Source organism: Sinocyclocheilus grahami, unplaced genomic scaffold (genome assembly GCF_001515645.1).
Source record: "Sinocyclocheilus grahami isolate Dianchi unplaced genomic scaffold, SAMN03320097.WGS_v1.1 scaffold178.1, whole genome shotgun sequence".
In the NCBI taxonomy this organism is placed as follows: domain Eukaryota; kingdom Metazoa; phylum Chordata; class Actinopteri; order Cypriniformes; family Cyprinidae; genus Sinocyclocheilus; species Sinocyclocheilus grahami.
This window is the reverse complement of record NW_015505357.1, coordinates 1,104,032-1,111,891: the sequence shown is the minus strand read 5'-3', so window position 1 is coordinate 1,111,891 and position 7,860 is coordinate 1,104,032. Positions and strand designations below refer to the sequence as shown.

At 35.2% G+C, this 7,860-nt stretch overlaps 1 protein-coding gene across 1 annotated transcript in view; it reads right to left on the bottom strand.

The window, feature by feature from the left end:
• The window catches only part of LOC107593990 (Krueppel-like factor 15), a 9,450-nt gene extending 8,057 nt beyond the window's left edge, over window positions 1–1,393 (bottom strand). Inside the window, exon 1 of the mRNA XM_016283912.1 lies at window positions 1,182–1,393. The gene's annotated coding sequence lies outside the window, so the exon portion shown is untranslated. The remainder of the gene's footprint in view (window positions 1–1,181) is intronic.
• Window positions 1,394–7,860: the final 6,467 nt, after the last annotated feature.

Here is a 7,860-nt window from a genome sequence, read left to right as displayed (position 1 = left end):
TATATATATAAAAAAATCTTTGGTTTTCTCTCTGAGGTGTTTTTGTTGTTAGCATGAAAGACTTCATGTAGTGCTGCTATCTGCATATCAACTGTAAGACATTCAAGAAGGCAACATTGTTCATTTCTGGGAATTTGACCACCAAAGCCTAACTTCAATACTGCAGCTAGTAATTTCATTATAGCATTCCTTGGCCCATGCACTGAAAAGAAGAAAAAAAAAGAATCTGCAGCTACAGCAATTTAATAACCACTCCAACAGAGATTTTACACATATTATCATATAAGAAGTAGAATAAGTATATAAGGGGACTGGGGTTAGTTGTCACACTTTTGACTCCACTGAACACTTTTGAAAGACACAAACCTTAGCATTGGCTACAGAAAAAAAATACAGCTCATTAAACACGTGGCATGTTGAGCCAATAGTGTGTCGTGTTGTCACTTGTCACACTATATGGAGTAGAAAAATGTAAATGTAAATGATAGTGTACAAAAATATAAAATCATTATTAGGCCTACTAAGTGACAACTAGACCCAATCTTTCTCTTAGCAAAAAATAAAGCCTATAACAACCTTAAAACCTACACTAGACTTCTAAGTCTATAGAACTGTCATTAGGTTTCCTCACGGTTGGCTTAAGTAGCTCATTAATCAATACTGTAAACTTTGATTGGTGTTTAATCTCGGCGGTGATTCTAGCGCCCCCTGTCTGCTGCAGAATGACCAAGATTAACCCTGACATCTACAGGCAGCGTCAACACCCACATGTGTTCACTGCAAACTCAGGAGACATTGTTGTTGTTTTTTTTCAGATACCCTTAGACACCTTAAAATCACTTTATCACAGTTTTTACCTACAAATTAAAATAACGTTTAAAATATGCAAAACTTAAGCTATGACAAAAATGGATGCGCATGCTTTGTGCAATCAATTATTGCATACAGATTTAACATATTTTGTTTACCCAGCCATGTTTACCCACTAAAGCTGTTGATCTCCTTGTCTTTATATAGTGAAACTGTATAAATGCACAGTTAATGCATTTTAGTGTTGTTATTATTGTTATTCTGCATTACGCGCCTCACGTTTCGACGCAGCACAGAGTTGCACGCTGTTCCCGCGCATGCCACGCGACTACTCGACGCGCAAATGAAAACATAAAAACAAGCAAACTTACCTTTCTAAATCTCTCGCATTAATCCTTGGTGTTTAAAGTTCTAGTACGATCCGTTTCTCTTTGCTGAAGAATGCTTCATTAGCCGTTAAATGTGCCCTTGAGACATGAAGCGTCTCATGGCAGATCATGCTCTCGTCTCTGTAGTATCACGCTGCTGTCACACGATTTTGTCTTCTGGGCTTTAAGAGTAGATTTGGGGAAGGCTGCTGAAGGCTCGTCTGCTCCACACGCTGGGATTGGTGTAGCCGTCGATGGAGGCAGGACTCTTGCCTTTTGTCGTCAATGAACAGCTTTAACACAGTTGCAAGTAAGTACACAAGTTGCTTCTGTCAACTGAGGGAACTTTAACTCTTGCAGCGGTGCTGTAATAGCAGCGCATCTGGCAAAAGAAAGTTGATCAACTGCAGAAAATGAGCTCAAAGTGCAAAAGCTGTTATTAACGGGAAGATCATTAATGAAGTGTGTATTTTATTTCACATCTTAATAACAGCACTATAATACAATAAACTCATCTCAAATGGTGTTGTGAGATTAAACTGAAAAGATGACTGCTGGCAATGTAATATGGGATTAAAGTACTGACCTCATAAAGACAAATTGCGTACCACACATTTAAATGTGATAACATGTTAATGACTGCTCTATTCGTGTATTTTCATTGATAAATAGGCTATGAGTTTCCAAAAATATTTCTGTGCCTTGTCTTAATTTTTATCCAGTTTAATTTAAAGGTAGCCTATGGGAGGGAAGCAAGACTTTGAACCAGCCTTTGTTTTTCTTTTTTTGCAGCCTTTCCAGGGTGTGCCCAAAGATCATGACAGAACAAAACAAGGCTTTCACATTTAAGTCAAACAAGTCCATTCAGTACAATAAGTACTGATAATAGGCGCTCAAATAGGTCAAAAGAATATTTCTAGATAAGAATTTTAACCTGCTTGGGAATACAAGGTACTTTAATTTGGCCATTAAAGGAACAGTTCACCCAAAAATTAACTAAAGAATTTCTTCATCAGAACAGATTTTTGGGAAATTTAGAATTACATCACTTGCTCAGCAATGGAACCTCTGCAGTGAATGGGTGCCGTTAGAATGAGAGTCCAAACAGCTGATAAAAATACACAAGAGCTAATCCACACCACTCCAGTCCATCAGTTAACACCTTGTGAAGAGGAAAACTGCCTGTTTGTAAGAAACAAATCCATCATTAGGACGTTTTAAGTCTTCCTCTAGTTCCTCAAATTTTATCTGGAAGCAACCGTTTTAAAGGGGTCATAGGATGCCCATTTTCCACAAGCTGATATGATAGGGTCTTAATGAAAAGTCTGTAACATAGTTTGGTTAAAATTTCTCAATGGTAGTGTAAAAAACACCTTTTTGGTACTTTAATTTGGCCATTAAAGGAACAGTTCACCCAAAAATTAACTAAAGAATTTCTTCATCAGAACAGATTTTTGGGAAATTTAGAATTACATCACTTGCTCAGCAATGGAACCTCTGCAGTGAATGGGTGCCGTCAGAATGAGAGTCCAAACAGCTGATAAAAATACACAAGAGCTAATCCACACCACTCCAGTCCATCAGTTAACACCTTGTGAAGAGGAAAACTGCCTGTTTGTAAGAAACAAATCCATCATTAGGACGTTTTAAGTCTTCCTCTAGTTCCTCAAATTTTATCTGGAAGCAACCATTTTAAAGGGGTCATAGGATGCCCATTTTCCACAAGCTGATATGATAGGGTCTTAATGAAAAGTCTGTAACATAGTTTGGTTAAAATTTCTCAATGGTAGTGTAAAAAACACCTTTTTTACTCTGTCAAAAACAGCTCTTTTCAAATCAAGCCGTTTTTGTAGCATTTTCCTTTAAATGTTAATGAGCTCTGCTGACCCCGCCCCTCTCTTCCGAGCTGCTCTCAGAGAGACTGTTTACTTTACCCGCGTTCATCGTGAAACTTGCTAATTAGCACATTATTAGGAAAGGCGATTTGCAATGATTCATTACAAAACATTATACTCCCTTCTTCTGTAGATGAGGCTGGATCATGAATGATTCGCGCGAACATAGACGCATTTATGCATTTTTACGCATTTTATCATTATAGGGTGGTTGTGTACACACACTACCAACACATATTTCAGTTGTTTTCAAGTATTTTCCAACACATATTTAAGTTAAAATGATGGATTTGTTTCTCACAAACGTGCAGGTTTTTCGCTTTATGAGATGTTAATTGATGGTAAATTGAGGATTACTTGTGGAATATTGTGTAGTTTTTAATCAGTGTTTGGACTCTCATTTTGACGGCACCCATTCACTGCAGAGGATCCATTGGTGAGCAAGTGAAGTAATGCTAAATTTCTACAAATGTGTTCTGATGAAGAAACAAACAACCACATTATAGTAACAGATATATAGACAGATAGATGTGTTGTTAAGGATCATCTTGGAAGCAGTTTACACACGAGGTGTTGTTGTTTTCCACTTGTGGCTGTATGAAGTCACACAGTGTATTTTTAGTAGGGGGATCAAATCGGTCTCAGCTCACTTACCTCTTCATTGCTTACTGACAGAAAATGTGTTTTGTTTTTATATGGTTTGCTAGAAGCCAAGCAAGACCCAAAGGTCTCGAAGCTCTACAGTGAGTGGTTTGATACTTGTACTGCAGTGAAGAGAGCACAGTTACGGTGCCAGTGGTTGATTAAGTAATGACAGAGGGCAAACACAGTCTATATATATTCTGTGTGTGTGTGTGTGTGTGTGTGTGTAAGGGCACACAGCCCCTTAATCAAGTTTGATTTCTGGCACCTCTGCAATCAAAAGTTCAGGATTTTTTAAACTAGGCTCCATTGAAAATTTCAAATTTCAATAGTAAGTAAATAAATAAATGATTAACCAACCATTAAACAAACAAACAGCTTTGAACCAATATTTATTGTGAAGGTGCAATAAAATTATATAATAATTTTGCATTTGTAATATTTTCCAGATAGTATTTTAATTATTTAAAATTTTATTTTAGTAAAATAATATCAAATACCAATCGGTTATTTATGTATTTAGTAGTGCTGTCAAATGATTAATCGCGATTAATCGCATCCAAAATAAAAGTTTGTTTACGTAATATATGTGTGTACTGTGTATATTTATTATGTATATATAAATACACACACATGCAAATATATATTTAAGATAAATATGTTATGTTTATATACTAAATATATTTATATATAATATAAATTATATTAATATAAATATATACATGTAAATATTTTCTAAATATATACTGTATACACTCTTAAAAATAAAGGTGCTTCATGATGCCATAGAAGAACCTTTTTGTCTAAATGGTTCCATAAAGAACCTTTAACACCTGAAGAACCTTTCTGTTTCACAAAAGGTTCTTTGGGGCGAAAAAAGGTTCTTGAGATTATAAAAAGGTAAGAAAGAGATGGTTCTTTAAAGAACCTTTGACTGAATGGTTCTTTGTGGAACTAAAAATGGTTCTTCTATGGCATCGCTTGAAGAACCTTTTGAAGCACCTTTATTTTTAAGAGTGTATGTGTGTATTTATATGTACAGTACATAATAAATATACACAGTACACACACGTAAACCAAAACTTTAGTTTGGATGCGATTAATCACGATTAATCGTTTGACAGCACTAGTATTTAGTTAGTTAGTTAATTAGTTTCTTTTGTAATATCACTTACTATTTTCTCACACAATATAAATAATTCTGAAAATACATAGCTTTATCATTATCTGTATATTTGGGGGTTTGGGGTTTGAAAACCCCTGTTTTAGAGAGCCTTTAAACAAGAAACCTGAAAATCCAAGGTGCAGATCTTTCCCTCAAACTCCTATGACCTCTCTATAGCTGCACACACCACAGTACCTGCACCGACTGCTTGAAGAACCAAAAAGGATTAAGCTGAAGAGACATCAGGACACAGCTGTCATCAAGAAAGACATGAAAGTCTTTAGCCATGAGTCCCAGTGACTTAGTCTGAGTCTGGTAACAGACTGTTACAGTTCCTGGCAAAAGAAGACAACATGCCAAAAAACATAAAAAAATGCCATTGGATTAGCTGATTTATTTATTATTAACTTAATTTTTAAGCAACCACTCAAAGTAAAATCTTTCAGTAAAACTCATCATAGTGGATATACTGCACACTAACACTAACATTCTTCCATCTTAGAAACATTGCCAAGTTACAGAACATGTTACCTGTTTCTGATGCAGAAAAGCTAGTTCATGCATTCATGACCTCTAGACTGGACTATTGTAATGCACTGCTAGGTGGTTGTCCTGCATCTTCAATAAACAAGCTACAGGTAGTCCAAAATGCAGCGGCTAGAGTCCTTACCAGGTCAAGAAAATATGATCATATTACCCCAATTTTGCAATCTCTGCACTGGCTACCTATTAAGTTCCATATCAGTTACAAAATATTACTACTTACTTTTAAGGCCCTAAATGTTTTAGCTCCTGCGTACCTAACTAGTCTTCTAACAATCCATCCCGCTCCCTAAGGTCGCAAAACTCTTGACTTTAGGTAGTACCTAGGATAGCAAAGTCCACTAAAGGAGGTAGAGCTTTTTCACATTTGGCTCCCAAACTCTGGAATAGCCTTCCTGATAACGTCCGAGGTTCAGACACACTCTGTTTAAATCTAGATTAAAGACACATCTCTTTAGCCAAGCATTCACATAAAGTATCTCATAACCTTGTACTTCAGTTACATCTGATCAAATGCACATTTTCATTCTTTTGCTTGGGTTGAACACATAATTTTTTGCTTAGTTGGAACAGCAGCTACTTACATTTTTCTCTATTACCTTCTCTGTTTCTGCCACGGGGTAACTAGGAATTACACAAGCTTCAGTCTGGATCCAGCCCTTACAAAGACCTGAGATGACCGAACACCTGAGAAGAGATGATGCCAACCTCCCAGAGGACCTCAGATGATGCCAACCCTCAGACAACATACAGAACTACCACATTTTGCTATAACAGACATCAACTTGCGATATTTGCCACTGATAAACTATTACTAAATATAATGTAGAATCTTTAATTTTCTGTAAAGCTGCTTAGCAATGATTTGCATCGTGAAGAGCGCTATAAAAAACTTGAATTTAATTGAATTTAACATACTCTTAAAAAATAATGGTTCTTTAAAGGTTTTACAGCCTGATGCCATAAAATATTTTTTTTATTCATTGGATGCTGTAAGAGAACCTTATGAAGTTCAGTGGTTACAGAACAGATGAAGAACCCAGATGGGCTTCTTCTGGTAACAGATGATGCCTGGAACCAATAAAATGACCTGAAGAAGCCTATAACATAACAAGAAGAATAAGTATAATCACCAAAGAACATTATATATACAGCGAAAAAGGCTTCTAAGGTGCTGCAAAGAACCATTGTAGAACATTTACAGAAACTGTGACTGGAGAAAAGCCAGTCGCCAAACAAGAGGAGACCAACATGTTACATAAGATGTTTTCTGAGCACTAATGCTGTCTGAAATCACCACATGGCTCGTCCCTGTTGAGCTTCCTCTTGTTTACTACGTGTGTTAAGCAGCTAAGAGTGTTTCTGTATCTGCTTTAGAGGATTACTGTACAGCCTTTCACCCACTTCCTATGATAGCAGGCCAGTGTGTGTCCAGGTGATATGAGATTAAACAAATATATTATCGTTTGTCATTTTTTCTATGAAATATTTTCAAAAAATTTAAAATATTAAAGAGTCCTTTAAAACTCAAAGAAGTTTTAGTTTTGAAGTCAAGATCACTCATTTTATGTCTATATGTGATGTGTTTTCTATTAAAACAGAATATACTGTCGTTATAAAATTCAAAAAGTGACTATAAAATATGATGTTTATCAGGCCTTAGATTTTCAAATAAGGAAAACAATGAGAAATTAACACTGTTGTGACAAGTGTTGATGAATGTGCGTTTGTATCATAACACATAAAGGGGGACAGAGGCAAGAGCTTTTACCACAGTTCACTGCAGGATACACCACTATCCCCCAGGATACATTAATCTTTGTCCCTTACTTTTCTTAGTTTGTTTATACCAGAAAAACAACACACCCAGAGTTCAAGGGACACTTGCACTCTGATTGTCCTCAAGGTCGTTTTTAGCCACAGTGTGGTCAATAAGTAAACTTACACAGAATGAGAATTTCTGTTTTCCTTCTGCGGCCAAGGTTCAAAAAACATACTCACAGGGGGCCAGAGCTGCTTTTGTCCCAAAGAACATAATGACTATAAACATAGTAAATAACATTATATAATAATAATAATTATTATTATTATTATTATAAAAAATAAGCAATAATAATAATTATTATTATTATAATTATTAGTAGTAGTAGTAGTACCTCTACTACTACTACTACTACTACTATAGTTGTATGTTATTATTGCTGTTATTAATTATGATAAATATTTAAATACAACAATAATTATTATTATTATATTAATTATTACTATTATTATTATTGCATTGTTACTGTTAAGATTATCATCATGATTATTACTATTTTAGATAAGTAGTAATAGTAATGATAATTACAAATTGTACATTCATTATTAACAACTATAATAATAAATAATAGTAAAAATACGATATGTATTATTGGTGGTGTTAATACCAGAAAAC